Source organism: Papilio polytes, unplaced genomic scaffold (assembly GCF_000836215.1).
Source record: "Papilio polytes unplaced genomic scaffold, Ppol_1.0 DF822400.1, whole genome shotgun sequence".
In the NCBI taxonomy this organism is placed as follows: domain Eukaryota; kingdom Metazoa; phylum Arthropoda; class Insecta; order Lepidoptera; family Papilionidae; genus Papilio; species Papilio polytes.
Window position 1 is genome coordinate 502779 of NW_013526804.1, and position 17911 is coordinate 520689.

The 17911-nt window shown below is 31.7% G+C and overlaps 1 protein-coding gene across 1 annotated transcript in view; it reads left to right on the plus strand.

Moving 5' to 3' along the window:
• Positions 1-4717: 4717 nt before the first annotated feature.
• The window catches only part of LOC106106145 (ABC transporter G family member 20), a 34172-nt gene continuing 20978 nt past the window's right edge, over positions 4718-17911 (plus strand). The window contains exon 1 of the mRNA XM_013286691.1: positions 4718-4843. The gene's annotated coding sequence lies outside the window, so the exon portion shown is untranslated. The remainder of the gene's footprint in view (positions 4844-17911) is intronic.

A 17911-nucleotide genomic window follows, 5' to 3' on the forward strand; every position in this document is an offset into this window, starting at 1 on the left:
AATTCATGGTCACTCTACATGTCAAGTTGTTGTTCACGTATTCATGAATTTATTTATGAGTTGAAATAAGATGTGTAAACTTGGAATCAGAAAGTCCGTTGACATACCCATTACCTTATTTTATCCTCGTCTGTGCCCACATCATACAAATTTTGCGACCGAGTAAATATATTTTTAAAACAATTTATAAAGCAAGTTTTAGGCGCCTGTAGAATTTAATACGCAAAACAGTTCATAGATAAAATAACAAATATTTAATGTCAGGCGCTTTGGTACCGTAAATGTGAAACAAAAAATCTATTAGTTATTTTATTTAAACAGATGAATAGTATTGTACGTTGCAAGGTTGAAGATCATGGATGTCGCCTTCAGAGATGCTTACTATGCTGACCTTACTGTCATATCTTAACCTTACTTAAGCGACTTGTGCAGAATGTAAGTACATTGTTTTAGCATATCTATTGTGCGTTGTTTAAAAGTGTTTTTAACTATATTCTTTAAAAATTATTGTACACATATTAAGAAAGAATAAATCAACAATAAGCATACATATAATTTTTGTAAGCATTTCATCCCCCTGCCAGAGTAAAAATAAAAACCATTAACGAAGTTTAAATGACAAGCATTGAAATAAATATATTTTTTATTTCTATTCACAGAATAATTGATATGAAAAGTTTAGAAACCATTCTGCTGTCATAAAAAGGCGGGAAATTCACACAATGAATTTTAATTGCCATATCTGAAAATAACTAGACACAAGTTTTTGTTTGCATTTATATTACTTTTGCTGGAAAAAATATATTAATTTTATCTTGGTACATGTCTCTTTTGTTTGGTAATCTATACTAATATTATAAACACAAAAGATTTGTGTTTTTGTATGTATTGAAATAACTCAAAAACTACTTGAACGATTTAAAATATTCTTACTCTTTTTTATTAATGTTTAAATTTACGCTGTAGCTCACGACTTTCCACCGCGTAAATTTAACCAACTAGTTTAGAATAATGGGGCAAGCAGCGGATCGCCTAATGTTAATGATCCGACGCCCAGATGCCCTCCCGGAATTTAAGGGAGAAGTACATTTTTTTATTAGTTTAGGCAAAATATTGAAATTCAATAAGTCAATTGACCATCTTTACGACAAAACGAAACTACTTCCTTGCATTGTAGTTCAGTAATCGCTTTAAAATTACGGTTGTGAGTAATAATTGACTACAATTAACCAATAATAAGGTCATTACGAGTTACTGTAATTGACAACACTTGATAGTGTTTTAGTTTGCAACATTGTTTTAAAGCGGATAATTTAACAGCAGGATTTCACTGGCGAATGCAAGACTGAAATCAAAATGAATAGATGTTTGTTATAGTTTGACGCCTAAAATGCTCAACGGATGTAGATAGATGTAGAGCACAGTCTGGAAGACCACATCGACTTCTTGCTTTTGTTTTTTTTTAGCTTTTTAATCCGTTTAACTAATCTAATGATAACGATGTAACCTGTGGTTTATAATAATTTATAATCTTTTTTAAATCTGTTTCATCTTTACATACATATAATAAAATTGAAGCGTCTTTTTTAATATCAAAAGAAAAATTCCAGATTACGGGAAGATGATGTATTTGTGTTGGTGATAACGAGAATCGCATTTAATTTTTTTTTTGTCTGTCTGTCCGTCTGTCCGCAAGCCGCGTTTGTTCCTTTCACTGGGGAATAGCTGACATGGATAGGCTACTTTTGTTAAATTCTGCCATGTCAATATGGCGTAACGGGTGGTCCTTTGCGCTAATGACGTTTACGGCCGACAGCTCGTATAAAACAATTCATTGGATTTATAAAAAAGTTCATATATATAAGATATTTGTATATACTTAAAGTAACATAGGTATACTTTAAAAACTTGCAGTAGTTTTTACGTCAAAACAGCTGATACCAAATGTCATTGACAATATGACTCAGCGATTCCAACAATATTAGCCAATGACGGCGCGGAATTTTCCCGCGCTATTTGTAAACGAGGCCGATGGTTTTCCGTTTTGAAACATTTATAATTTCAACAATACAATGGCATATTTAATTAAAGTAATAATGACTGTAGATTTCCACTGGCGGCAGAATCACATAAAACTATATTTCTATCTCTTTCTTTCGCTAAAGTTAGGAATAAACTGAGTATAAGCCAAATACTAGTACAAATTTTGCTTATACTTCAGATTTTTCTTAAATTTAACTTTATACCGCGTTTGTAAGGCTAATAGTTTTTAAATTGTTTTTTTTTAGTCAAAGAAGTATATCTGGCTTTGATAGAGGCGTTGCAATCTCATTTTTGCAGGAAAAAAATACCATGATAGCTAAGTTACAGATGGCGCTAGTGGGCTATCATAGTTTGACTTACGGCTCCCGGGATAGATTACTTTGTTCCTATTTTGTTAGGTTGTATAATGCAACGAGCAAATTTTTCGCTTTCGATCGAGGTCGGACACAAGATCGTGTGATTGTCACGTATGTTAATCAGAATGTGTGAAAATACTCATGAGACCTTGACGGTTGTGACACGTGAAAGAGAAATAGCGCTAATACGTAATTTTAATAAACACTGACCTCTATAAATGGACAGGCTATACCTACGATGGAAATTGGAAGTAATATATAAGAAACGGTATTAACAGGCGCATTTGAATGACGAAGGAATAGATATGATTATCAAGTAAATACATATCTATTTTAACAGATCAATGCATTTAAATAACTCGTTTTGCTTGTTGATTACTTCGTCACGTAACGTTTTCGTTTAATATTTATTTAGAACATTTTTAAGATTTCGATGTATCATTTTAAATGCTTAACTTTTGGTTAATAATGTTTTAAAAAAATATTTTTCTGTCTATCTACTAGCTTTTGCTCGTGACTTCGTCCCCGTGAAATAAAAAATAATGATAAAAGATAGCCTATGTTAATCACAGATAAATTACCTTTCTAACGGTGAAAGAATTTTGGTAATTGGCCCAGTAGTTTTTGAGTTATTTCAATACGTACAAAAATACAAATCTCTTTTATTTATAATGTTAGTATAGATAAAATTAATAAAATTAGATTGTCTATATGTAATAGCCAAATAAATCCATATTACAAGAACATTACATATATGCGTATCTTATAATAAAAACTCGATTTTCAGTTGTCGTGAAATTGAAAGTAAAATGAAGTACGAATAGCCTATGTTTTCTTCCAGACTATCCTCTACATTTATGCCAAATTTCATCGAAATCCGTTCAGCAGTTTTGGCTACAAACTCTTACAAACATCCATCCATTTAAACCTTCTCATTTATTATAGTAAGATGTATGTATTTACTGTTTTTTTGACTGATTTGCCTTGAAGAGGCATTTACAGAGTTACCATGCAGATGGCGCTTAACCTAAACCTCGTTTATGAGTAACTAACGAAGGCTCCCTCAGGAGCCTCGGCACGGGCAGTTAATTCGTTATTATGTATACACGCATTCTCAATTTTAAGAGGTATATATCTTAAAATTTAAATAACTTACCGTACCGGTTTTAACTTAAATGGTACAAGATCCATTTAGATTTATATCAAAGGTTTGGAAGTCATGAAAATACGTACTTGGTAAGATTTATGTACGTTTTTTAAACATTGATTTAATTCTACGGAAGATGGAAATAATAGTGTAAAAAACTCAATGTCTCCAACGACGTCAACATGACAAGGTATTGTAATTTATGTGACCTTTGGGTAACAACGTCTGTTAATAGCTCTCCGGAGTTATCTACTTTATGTGGGCTATTTTTTAACTATTTAAATCAGCGCATTAAACACTGAATAAGTAATCTAGAGATCCTGGTTTCCAAGGTGTAATTATATGAAAAAATAATAAAACCACATATAGTTACTAATAGATGGTTTTGCGTGGCTATACTCGTATTTGTGTGTATATTGAAATTGTGTTATGTATATTTTTTAATAGCGTGGTTGACTAACCTAACCTAATTGGGCCAAGCTCCGAGAGTAAGATCGGTTCATAATGCCAGGTTCACATTTTCCCAGTACGGTTTGACAAGCCAGATATACATTGCATAGATTTTGCACCACCTAGTGTTCGTATTACGCCAATTAATCACCATACCAATCTTTGATCGCTATTGTCGAACTGTATTGGCCAATTGTGAACCTGGTCTTGGAATCAGTTGACGAGAATATACACGTTATGAAAAAAATTAGCAATATCGTCAAACGCTTGCATGCACTAACGACTACTGGATCTGAGCCCTAAAAATTATTAACTAACTGTTGCTCGCGACTTCGTCGGCGTGAAACTAAAAAATAATTAAAACGTAGCTTATGTTTTTATTAACGAAAGAATTATTGAAATCGTCTCAGAAGTTTTTGAGTTATTTCAATACATACATACAAATCTTTTCTCTTTATAATGTTAGTATAGACATAGAAAACGATAAAATTAGTTTTGTGATACAAAAATATTAAAATTCTTGTGTTTCACGAAGCTCGTAACAGGAATAAGCAAATTGAGTGTACTTATCCGTCAAGTTACGACGCTAACTTGACAATGGTCATGTATTAAAGTAATTTGAACTTTATCCCTTTGGGATTTGGTTTCTTTTTGTGAATTAACAGTCGAAGGCAAGCAAGATACGAACTGCGCAAGAGCATTCTTCAAGTTCAGTGTGAGGCAAGCTTGCGTGGTCGACGCACGTAGCTGCGCCGTTTTCCAACGTTCCGAAATACGTCGTTTTAAAGTGTTGTGTTTTGTGATATTTTTATTATATTTTCTTGGATAGCTGTTGATTTATAAATAGGTGAGATGTTGAAAAATAATTGATTGTTTTTTTTTAATTATTTTTTATTAACATAATATTCTTGAGTCATTATAGTTGATTTTAATAATTAGTATAAATCGTGTTAAGGCCAGATTGGGATTCGTGTGGCAATGGATATTTTTTTAAATTATTTTGTAGATACATGTATTATAATTAAATCGAAAATACACATTAAATATTGAGTTTAAAGTAACATTAATAACAAAAAATATCACTATCAGTTATCGAATCAAAGACATTTATGACCGGTTTCCTAATTACATTTAACCATTCGTTAGTGTTTGGGGTTCGATTACTTCATGAAACTTGAGATTTACTTAATACTACGGTACACTTAACTAATAAATCACTAGTTTACGATAAAAAAACCTCATCAAACCACCATTAATAACATACTTCTATTTCAATTTCTTTGATTTGAATATCTTGAATACTGGCTGTTGCTCGTGACTTCGTCTGCGTGAATAAAAAAATATTAAAACATGGACTCTGTTAATCATCGATAACATAGCTTTTTAATTATGATAGAATTTTAAAATCGTCCCAGTAGTTTTTGAGTTACTTCAATAGATACAAAAATACAAATGTTTTGCTCTTTATAATATTAGTATAGACAATAATTTGTATACAAGTGTTATGATAATTAAATGTTAACAATTTCATTAATTGACTCAATAAATATAAATATCTCTAGTCCAACTAATAGACTTAAATTATACAGTAAAGTAATATTTTAAACTGGTTAGTAAAACAGGATCGAAACTGATACAATAAAATTGACATGTCTGTACATGACAAAAAAACATCGATTACATTCATTTGTGCTGCTTATAATAAAAACAATTTATCAAATTTTTCATCTGTCTGTCTGTCCGCAAGGCCTTGTACCGGGTAATCTCCGAAACGGTTGGAATCTTGACGGGACTTTTACTGGAAGTTAGCTGATGTTGTGGCGAGTAACTAAGTATTTTCATTTTAAATTACACGCTGACAAGTCTCGGGCGTAAACTAGTATTTAATAGTTGAATTTCTTGTATTTGCAATATTTGATCATTAGTGATTATTTTTAGTTGGATTTGAATACAAATATGCCGCGATAATGTCTCGATGTCGAGAAATTGAGAAGCAAAAGGTTAGCATGGTATGGACATGTTATACGATGACAGGATGGGGACATAAACCAGAAAATGCTAGAGGAAGACCGAAGAATGTATGTGATTGTGTGAAAGAGGATTTGCTTAAGGGTGTGGATTCAGATATGACGGCTAATAGAAAGGAATGGAAGAGCAGCACATACTGTGCCGACTCGTAGGGACAATAGCAAGATGATGAATATGTTAATTCTATGACTGACATGAGTACGCGAAAGAAACTATATTAATTTTATTCATGACTAGCTGCTCCCATGCGACTTCATCCGCATAAAATTATAAAAATTTCATTTTATTATTTACATTTGTCAAATTATCAATTGCAAATGTCCAAATGACATGACATGATGTCAAACCATGGCAACTTTGATTCCTTGATGTTGGTAGCATCTTATGGTCTCTTTCCCACATTAGGGTTTTTATCCAAAATATTTACGCCTAAGTTTAATGGCGTGAAAATATGTAGTCTAAAGCATAATGTTAGTGTAGGGCTTTTTATTAAAAAAAGAGTTATTCAAAAATATGCTGTAATTGCTGATATCTTAGGCAACAAAGAAGTGTGTGTTTACGCTTTATTATAAATAAAATAAATAAATAAATAGGACTTTCATTGCCACAAAAACAAGCTACAAATGAAATCTTACATACATCAACCTTATAACTAGTAAAAAAAAAATAGTATAGATAGTATAGATGACCTTTATTTTTATTACATACACATTAATAAACTCAAGTAAAGTTTTTGTTACATGTAAGCTGTTTCTAACATTGATTAACATTTGTTATTTAAATCACTTGAGCAAATATTCCACCTTCCATATTCCTTGTGGAAATTTTCTGTATAAAGATAAATTTCTTAGAAAAACTTTTCTACGCGATTTAAATTTTTCATTGATTAGGCAAAGTTCGTCGCTTAACTTTGTGAAAAAGAACATGCTATCTCTGTTTTTTCAATGAGTACGAAAGAGATGAGAAACTTCGGCATATTCATATGTACATTTCACTGAAAAACACTAATAGCCTAATGGTTACGGGTATGTACATCGAGTTGATGGTTAAATTCCCATTTTTCAATTGTGTTAGTCATCTAAGCACAAGCTTGGAGATTTCTTGGAATGGTTTAAATAAGTACTAGTAAAAATTCTGACATTTTAATAAAAAAAAACTTATACACCTCGTTAAATTTTCCGCAGTAACCTTACAAATTAACATATAAAATACAAGATTAACAATAAAACGTAAATTAGATAAAGTAAACAAGTTTATGAGAATAAAAGTGTTTTGCAACAGTCTTTTGTTTACCGTGTCTCCTAACCTATCGTTATCTCTTTTTTCCTCAAAAAGAATAAACGAGACCACTGTGTTCTTGCACAGAAGTTCTGTACGCCTCATTTCTCAGGCATAATCTTCGTTGATCACGTCTAGAGAATGTTTATTGTAGTTTATTGCGAGGTCGTCCGTGTTTTGCGTTATAATATTTTAGTTCGGTGTTTACTATCACTTTGATAAATTTATTAAAAAGGGTAACTATACACGGACATCTTCAGCAAAGGCTACAAGCATTCGACAGTTGACGATCGCTATACACGGACCTGATTGTTTCTGGTTTTTACTAAAGTTTGCAACTTTACTAAGACGAATAAACGACGGCAACAAACCTTCACCTAGTAAAATAATTTTGACTAACATCTGTGAGGTATAGTGTGGCATTTGATTTGGTACGTCTAGAGAACATCTCTACCCAGCGTACCACCCTAAAGCCCACAAAGCAGGTTTAACTGTACAGTTCGACTTGACTGGGGTTGTCAGAACATCTGAAAGAACTAGTGCACAGTGTAATTTATCTTTTAAGAGTTGTTGTATGGCTTCATCCGTATTATATACAAACTTTATCTTATGGTTTATATTTGTTAAACTTTTAATTGCAAATGTCATATTTGAAAGGAACGAATGACAAACAAAGGCCTTTGCTATTAGTGAAAAATTACTGTTTCCATGGAAATCTTACTTCTTTGCTTAAGCTTGTAGTTTTGTTCTTTTCTCGCATTGCATTTTTTCCAATTTATTAATCCCTATAATTATATAGAGTGAAAATATGTAGCCTATAGCGTGTCGTAAATGTAGGGGTTGTTACTGAAAAAGGTATAATTCAAAAATATGCTGTGTTTGCCGAAATCGTACATTACAAAGAAGTGTGTGTTTACGCTTTGCTGTATAAGTAGAGATTCCTTATACTATTGTCGCAGAAGAAAATAAGTTTATACTTAACTCGACGGTAAAGTTAAAAGTTAAATAAGATACCCAAGTCTCCGAGTTGGATAAGTTAGGGTTAAGTTTTGAATAAGGAAGTAATCCTTAAGCTATGTGGTCTGTTAAACTTAAGAAGGGTTTGTTGTGATATACATAAGTAAACAGTTTGAAGATAATTTTGTATTAGTTTTTAAAGTTATATCTGGTTATTAAAAAAAAAGAAGCCTCGAGTGAAAATACATATACATGTCTGGTAAACCTTTTTTTACATTGTTTTGAACAAGTAATTGATCACTATCACCAGCTCAGTATACGTCCCCACCGAAGGGCTCGGAGCCTACCCTAAGTTAGAATGACTAGGCCATAGTCAACCACGCTGCACTGCGGGTTGACTTCACACATATCTTTGAATTTCTTCGCCATCATGTGCATCACGATGTTTCCTTCATCGTAAGAACTTCGGGTAAAATATAAAATAAAAAAAAATAAATATAAAATAATGTTAAATCCTTGTCAACACTACAATTATGAATAAAACAAAGTAATTAAACACAAAATAATGAGAAACGTAACTAATGAAATGAAAAAAAAAGGAAAAAAGCAATATTTAAAATTAGCGTTGCAATGCTGACTGGATTGGGTCCTCGCTTAGCTATAAATGCTGGATGCTCCTATTGAAGTACCAGCGCTGATCTTCCGCGAGAACCCTTGGGATCATCCACACGTCAGTAGTAGCAGTGGATAGGTAGAAATTATCATATACACATGAGTAAAAAATAAAATGAAAGAAAAAAATCGTACATAAACGTGTTATGAAAAATAAAATGTATACAAAACTACAACACATATGATAATTCGAAAAATCGAAAATCATATTGGTACAGCGGAATTCGAACCTAAGTCCCGTAGATTACAAGTCAAGTGCTTAAACCACTGAGCCACCTACGCTCTGTTATTTATTAAACGTCTAAAATATGGAAAATATTGTTCATTAGCAGCACGCTGTGAAATAATTTGATAAACAGGTAGAATTCGATAAAATATTTGATAGGTTTTTTTTAATAAATGGCCACTGTTTGCCTTGAAGAGGTATTTATAGGGCTTGAGGTGGCCGAGCGCAGATGGCGCTTAGCCTAAACCTCGTTTATGAGTAACTAAGCTCGAGGGCTCCCTCAGGAGCCTCGGCACGAGCAGTTACTTCGTTATTATTACCGGATTGGATTTGATCGAACACCTACAAATTTGAAAATCAAAGAATGCGGTAAAAGTGACTATTTTTAAATACACCATACTATCATACAAATATAAAATTATAAATGCGAAAGTTTAGATGGATAGATGAATGGATGTTTGGTAGAGTTAGCAAAAACGGCTGTACGGATTTCGATAAAATTTGTTATAGATATAGAGGAAGAACAAACGCGGACGGAGTCGAGGGTGTAAGCTAGTTTAATAATAAACACATTCACAAAATCTCTATCAGTAAGGCCAAATGAAATCAGTCTTATACCAATGTTTTAGATTTGACGTGATTCTTAAAAATCCTTTTAAAAAGAAAAAGATTCTTAAAAAGCCTTTTTCTTTTCAAATCTAAAGAAATTTAAAAACAATTCAGCAATGTTCGAAAATGAAGATAAAATGCAAGGCTATTAAGGAATGCTTGTTGTGCAATTTTCTCAGAGAATTACTTGAAACTACCTAATACTATTAAAGGAAATCCTTTTAACTCTAAGGTAATGTGCATTACCGTACAATAAAGAAAGTTTAATGTTACAGTAAATTACATTGTAATGTATTGTTATCTCGTATTTTTCAAATAAAAATAAGAATGTGTACATTAGAGGAAGTTTGAAAGTAGCGCCAGTGGTGGAGAAATTGAGAAGCAAAAGGTTAGCGTGGTATGGACATGTTATGCGACGAAACGATGGGGACATAAACCAGAAAGTGTTAAGACTGAATGTGGATGGCTACAAAGGACGAGGAAGACCGAAGAAAGTATGTATGGATTGTGTGTAAGAGAATATGCTTAAGAAAGGAGTGGATTCAGATATGACGGCTGATAGAGATGTATGGAAGAGCAGCACATACTGTGCCGACCCTCCGTAAGGGATAAGGGCAAGTGGATGATGATCTCGTATTTTTCAAATGTAGTGAAAGAGATGTCAATATATTTTCGTACAGGCGTTGCAATGGAATCTTGTAACCGTGGGTTTCTACTAAATTAAAACAATTTTAAAATGCCGTTTCTGTATACGGTCGTTAGTCTTTTAAATATGACATAGGTTTTTTCATGTTTTAGTAACATTTTTAAAGCCTTATATTATCAAAACCGGTTAATCTTGTATCAAAGATTTGCATTTAAATTTTGTTTACAATAAACTAGTTAACACAATCCTTGAATACAAAATAAAAAAACTTATTTTAAACCACAAACCACTAGGAAGTAACTTAAAGATAAACAAGTAATTTTTAAATGAACTTTATTGAACATACAAATGCTTATCTTAATAAAATAGATTATTTTACAAAAATATACAGATTAAAAAAATGGCTGAAAACAAAAAGCGATCACGTTTATCACCAACTAGCTGTTGCTCGCGACTTTACTCAAGTGAAATTAAAAAATGTAACCTATGTTACTCAGTGATAACATAGCTTTTTAATGGTGCGAGAATTTTTAAAATCGGTCCAGTAGTTTTGGAGTTATTACAATACATACAAAAATAGGAATCTTTCCTCTATATAATACTAGCTGTTGCTCGCGACTTCGCCCGCGTGGAATAACAAATATAACCTATTACGTTCGCCCTTTTTTTCAACCTATTACCAAAAGTATTAACTTAGTAGTAATCTACGAAATAACAGAAATCTACCGATGCAAGATTCCAAATTTCTAAGCCCGGTAGCTTGTAAGCTGATTTTTCGGTTACCCTTATTGTTTGTGTTTGCGATATCTTCTAAACTATTATTCCAATTTAAATACTGTAAGGACAATTTTATTCTACACTAAATTCTCCTGATAACAAACGCATTTATTTGGATAAGGAAATGATATTTGAATAATGAAACCAATAAAAGAACGCTGCAAATAGCGTAGGGTTTTTAATTCATTTTGTAAACAAAGAAGTGGTTATTGTAAGAGAACCGTTAAAGATATATGCTATCGCGGACTTTTCTGTAGAACTTTTTGAGATCTACAATTCTTACATACATTATTTTTATATACCTCTAACGGTTTAAGCAGCGTAAGCCGAGAAAAGGTAAAGTTTAGTAGTTTTTTGACGCCGGCGTCCAGAAACATGCTGTTTATTAATAGTTCCTAAACATTAGTAATAATAAAATATAGCCTATACTACTCATAGATAAATTACCTTTTTGATGGTGAAAGAATTTTTAAAATAGGTCCAGTGGTTTTTGAGTTATTTCAATACATACAAAAATACAAAAAGACAAAGTTTTCCTCTTTATAATATTAGTATAGATTAGTATAGCTGAAATAATTTCTAATTGTTTGTGTATGAAAATTGTTATAACTTAAAAACACTTCAACGAAAAGCCATATTTAAAATATACAAAATGCTAAACATATTTGTGCGTTTTAAATATGGCCGCCTACCATTTTAGAAGACGAGACATCCTTATAGTCAAGGACTGTTGACTCTACTCAACGTATAAACAAGGTAACGTTAAAAATAATTCTAAGTAAAATATGAATATTTACTAAGAATATCTACTGTCAAACAAAAATCTTTAAATGGAAATATAAAAAATTACTATTGTATTCCAAAAATCAGTTGTAGTTAGTGAAAATTCACATCATATGCTGATTTATTTTATTTGTTATGATTTGATCACACTAGTCACACCTCATACTAATCATACTAATATTATAAATGCGAAAGTTTAGATGGATGGATGTTTGTTAGTGTTTGTAGCCTAAACGGCTGAACAGATTTCGATAAAATTTGGTAGAGATGTAGAGGATAGTCTGGAAGAACACATAGGCTACTCAATTATGTTTTTTTTTTTAATTCCACGCGGACGGAGTCGCGGGCAAAAGGTAGTAATATTATAAATGCGAAAGTTTAGATGGATGTTTGTTAGTGTTTGTACCCTAAACGACTGAACGGATCTCGATAAAATTTGGCATAGGCGTAGAGGATAGTCTGGAAGAACACATAGGCTACTGACTTTTGTTTTTTTTTAATCTCGCGCGCGCGGAGTCGCGGGCGAAAGCTAGTATCTAAATAATGCTATACATGGCATCAATAAAACAATGATATCACAACGACTTTGTACCATAGCAATTAATATACAATGTGAGAAATAATATGGTAAGAGCACACCATTTGATTTGTCGATTGTTTCGCAGCCCATTCAACTGTTTAGTTACATAACTTAAAATCGAATAGTGTGCGCACCTCCATATAAACTCACAGGAATTAAAGCGCGACTAAACAGTTGTGCGATAGTTCAGTCAAAAGTGTGCGCGCGTTTACGTTTCATTACAAAATGTCAGAACAGTTTATGACTGATGTTTAACTACATACCATTTTAGTTTTTACACAAAAGCAATAAGGATGAAGATAGCTTAAATAATCGCGTTTAAATCGAGTAATACTTGATATTTAGTTGTCATTGCTTTATTTTATTTTTGACTAGTGTTCGCCCGTGAGTCCGTAAGTGGGAACTTAATAATATACTCTACATGTATGCCAAGTTTTATTGAGATCCGTTTAGTCACTTATGCGGCAAACTCTAACAAATATGTATCCTTCTATCTAAACTTTTGCATTTATAATATTAGCAAGAAGTAGTTAAAATATATTTCTCTAGCAACACCATATAAAGTAATATTTATCGTTCTTAGTATTATTTTTGGACTAGCTGTTCCCGTGCGACTTCATCCTCATGAAATTATGAAAATTTTATTTTATTGTTTACATTTGTTAAATTATCAATTACAAATGTCAAAATGACATGACATGATGACAACCTTGCTTCCTTGATATTGGCAGCAACTTATGGTCTCTTTCCCACATTAGGCTTTTTATCCAAAATATTTATCCCCTAAGTTTAAATGCGTTACAATATATAGCCTAAAACATGACGTAAGTGTAGGGTTTTTTTATTAAAAAAAGAATTTTTCAAAAATATCCTATAATTGCTGACATCTTAGACAACAAAGAAGTGTGTGTTTACGCTTTATTATAATAGTATAGATAACTAAACTGAGTACTTTGTAAATTAAAATGACATTTTTCAATACAAATGTGTATTAATTCGTCATCCCCCTAATTTTTTAATAAAGAAAATTTAATAAGAAAATGTAAGGAACTGATATTTTATTTGCCATTTCTCAGTTCGGTATCTGAATAAATGTTGAATATTTTTTCGCAAACGTCATCTTGTATGCGGAAATTGGAGAATAGAAAGGGAACGAAAAAAATTGTTTCTTTTTTTCATGTAAATTATCGATATTGGAATGTCAAGCCTTTATTAAGGAAATCCTTTCAAGTTTGACGCTATGTTTTGTATTGAATTGTATACGAGAATTACGAAATAAATATACGTATAAATAGAACATCTATAATGAAATTGAAACATTGTAAATGCTAGTAATACTAGCTTTCGCCCGCAATTCAGTCCTTGTGAAATAAACAGAAAAGTTACCAGCCTATGCGTTCTTCTAGACTGTGTTCTTCTGTGTCGATTCATCGAGATCAGTTAAGCCGTTTAGGCAACAAACTCATAACAAACAACTATCCATCCAAACATTCGCATTTATAATATTAGTTAGAGTAAAATTTACGTATATCGTGTCGTTTTCATTAGTACATGTGTCTACAGGATTTTATAAAATTTCAATATTGCAATAATTGTTTAAAAAAATATGTTATTTTTACTCTACATTGACGATTTTTCTTTTTGATAATTTTGCTAATATTTTAAATACGAAAGTTTAGATTGTAGGATGGATGTTTGTTAGAGTTTATTGCCTACTCTGCTGGATCTCGATTAGGCATAGACGCAGAGGATAGTCTAGAATAAGACATAGGCTACTTACTTTTGTTTTTTAATACCACAGGCTCGTCGCAGACGAAACCTTGATCTATATAATAAAACGATGTTATTAGTTTATTTATATTAATATTATAAAGAGGAAAGATTCTTGGATTATTGTATGTATTTGATTCACGCAAAAACTACAGAGCCGATTTTAATAATTCTTTCACCATTAGAAAGGTAATTTATCGGTGAGTAACATAGGCTGCATTTTATATTATTTTATTATTTAACGCGGACGAAGTCGGGAGCAACGGCTAGTTGGAAAATATGGCTAGTACCAGAAACATTATAGAATTCATCAGTCATAATGTACAGTTTGTCTATAATTAAAATATTACTTTGACAAAATATTTAATAAACAGTTAATATTACTCCTAGTCCATTTTGTAAACAAGGAGGGTAGACAGTTATGAAATAAAGTATAACTTAAGCACAAATACTTTGGCAAAGTTAATTTAGTTCACGATACAAGTTAAATCGAAGTTGTTTTTTTAATTATAACTTTGCGTCTGCAACAGTGCAGTGACCTTTATATTGTAATATGATACAAGAGATTTTGATCTTAAACTCCTTGGAGTAAGGTTAATTATTCCGTAAACGTGTGTTGTTGATATAATAGTGGATATTCCGTTATTTAAATATTTTTTTTTTAATAATTACGCTTCGTTACTTTATTATTGTATTATTACGTGTTGTTTTCATGTTCTATGTAAGTTATAAATCTTATAATTTTATTAATAATTAAATAAACTCGACATTTTTAAACATAACATATAATTAATTACGGCGTACGGGAGTTTGTGAGTGTGGTAGTTTATTTAGTTTTTACAGAATCAAAAAAAAAATCATTAAATTTAGTTAGAATTATATGAATAAGATTACTTTTTATACAAAACAAAATGTCCGTGTATTTAATTTCGAACAGCTGTCGCATGAAATCCCTTTATGTTATAAGTAATTTCTGATTAACACTTTATTAATATTAATTTTCTTCTCTTGGCAATAATTAATTAAGGTACTATTAGTGTATTATTGATTAGCTTTCGCCTGCGACTTCTTTCGAGTGTAATAAAAAACAAAAGTATTTGTATGGGCTCATTATGGTCAAATTTAAAACATAAATAATAAAAGTTCCAGTGTAAATTTGACTAGGATTGAAATGCTTGTTGTCTGCCTACCCTATTACGTTCTGATAATATTAATAATATTAACTTGCGCAATACCATCATTGTTTCAATCATTATTAAGTTCTTTTCGCCACAGTATGTACATCTCTATCAGCTTCTATCTGAATTCACTTTTTACTCATATATTCTTGTATTATCATACTTTTGTCTTTATCTACCTGTATCCTATTACAACCGTATAATTAAAAAAGTTTAATAAACACCAGGTGCTGTAGAAACCTTCGCAAATGAAGTGCACAATCGTGGAATAAGAAGGGATTGAATTAAATGTAAACGGAAAATAAGAATAAATATTTTAACGGGTTTCCTACTTTATATAAATCAGTACCAATGATTTGAAAATAACTTAAGTACTCAACATTGAACAAACTATAAGGCGTCTAAAGTACGCATTCCTTTGGTTTATTGTACGTTTTCCGTTTGTAATCTCTACTATTATAATAAAGCGTAAACACACACTTTTTTGTTGCCTAAGATGTTAGCAATCGCAGCATATTTTCGAATAAATCTTTTTTTAATAAAAAGCCCTACACTTATGTGTCGCTTTAGGCTATATATTTTCACGCCGTTAAACTTAGGCGTAAATATTTTGGATGAAAACCCTAATGTGGGAATGAGACCATAAGTTGTTGCCAACATCAAGGTTGCCATGGTTTGATAATTTGACAAATGTGAACAATAAAATGATTTTTTTTTAATTTCACGCGGATGAAGTCGCATGGGAACAGCTAGTTTAATATATTTCAATAAGTTGTTTTATAACTTTGTAATGAATATTTTAATCAAGCTAAAACAACGTTATTTTACCTTCATTTTCTTTAGATAATACTCAGGAGATTCAAAGACTAGAGTAATAAGTAACCTTCGTAACTTTTCCTCTTTCCACATAGATGTTTGCATTTATTAAATGTTTAACTGAGTCACTTCCAGGGTTAAAATCGGTGAATCATTTTCTGAATATTATTTATTAACTTGAAAATATCTGTTTTGCGCAAATCTTGGCAAACGACGCCATTTTGAAATAGATGCGAGACGATGAGTTTCGTAAAAGTTTGTGTTACATCTTGTCTACAAATTCCGAAAAAGTAAGGTAATTTGTACATTCGTATAAAGATAAAAAAAAACGTGATAAAAGTTAATTGTTTATACGTAAAAAAATAATGTCCTGTCCTCTGCTTTATCGGCGAAGAAATTCAAAGATATGTGTGAAGTCAACCCGCACTTAGCCAGCGTGGTTGAAAAGGCCTAGTCACCGTAACTTAGGGTAGGCTCCGAGCTCCTCAATGGGGACGTATAGTGATGATGTCCATTGCTTACTATAGACGCTAAGTTTTAACTGAAGATACAGTTTCGAACTTTACAGTTAAAAATGCGCGTATGTATTGTGCTTGACTGTCTCTTATTCAAGCAATTCTATAATGAAATTTAAAAAAAAGTTATAGTAACCTCTCGGCTTTGAAAAATACAAAATTTTTTATCTATTTCAACGCTTCATATACATAAATTACTCTGGCTTTTGAGGTTTTTTTATTGAGTTTTTTATGCGTACGCTCGATAGTCAGTGTAATCTACATAACTCGATGGCCAGTGTTTCGAGACAACTACGTTGCCTTATCAAGGTCATTTACTTAACAGACGAGAATGTCCATCTGCGATCAACGCTTTGTGTAACCAATGAATCAGCTAAAAAAAGAATTATACAATCGATGTAAAATGTGATAAAATAAAACAGACAACAGTTTAAAAAAGTATATACGATTTTTGCTTGCTTCTACTCCTAATATCGGCGTTACGGTAGGGGCTTATTGTGCGACTGGCCACGACGACTGCCAGATAAAGGTACCGAAATGTATCGTATTTTCTTACGTAAGTTTTAAGCACAATATGCTCTACAATTATTACAAGCTGTATCAATTCTTAGCCTGTGACCAATGAAATAAAAAAAAAACTATTCCTACAAACAATGCCACTTACATATGCTACTGTAAAATATAGTGTGACAGTTGCAAGTGGAGGTATAGACCGACGAGGATATTTGTCCCGGTGGGTAGAAATCAAAATTAATTACGACAGCTCACTAGCGTCCTAACATCAGTGCCAAAAAAGTGTTACAAGAGGAGATGCTTTTCGTCGGTTTTTCTTTTGTGCATTTCATTTCCCTGTGTAGGTTTCACATATTTTCGGACAGAATTTACGATAGCAGCGTCTCTTTACGGGCCAAATGTACTTACTTGACTGTAATTCTAATTACAAGTAAAAACAAAAATATGATATCTTTAACAATAACTATATTTGTTAATTAAAAAAACCGACTTCCAAACAAAATACACTAAAAACAAAACAAAATGCACTAAAAACAAAACAAAATACACCAAAAACAAAATATTCTC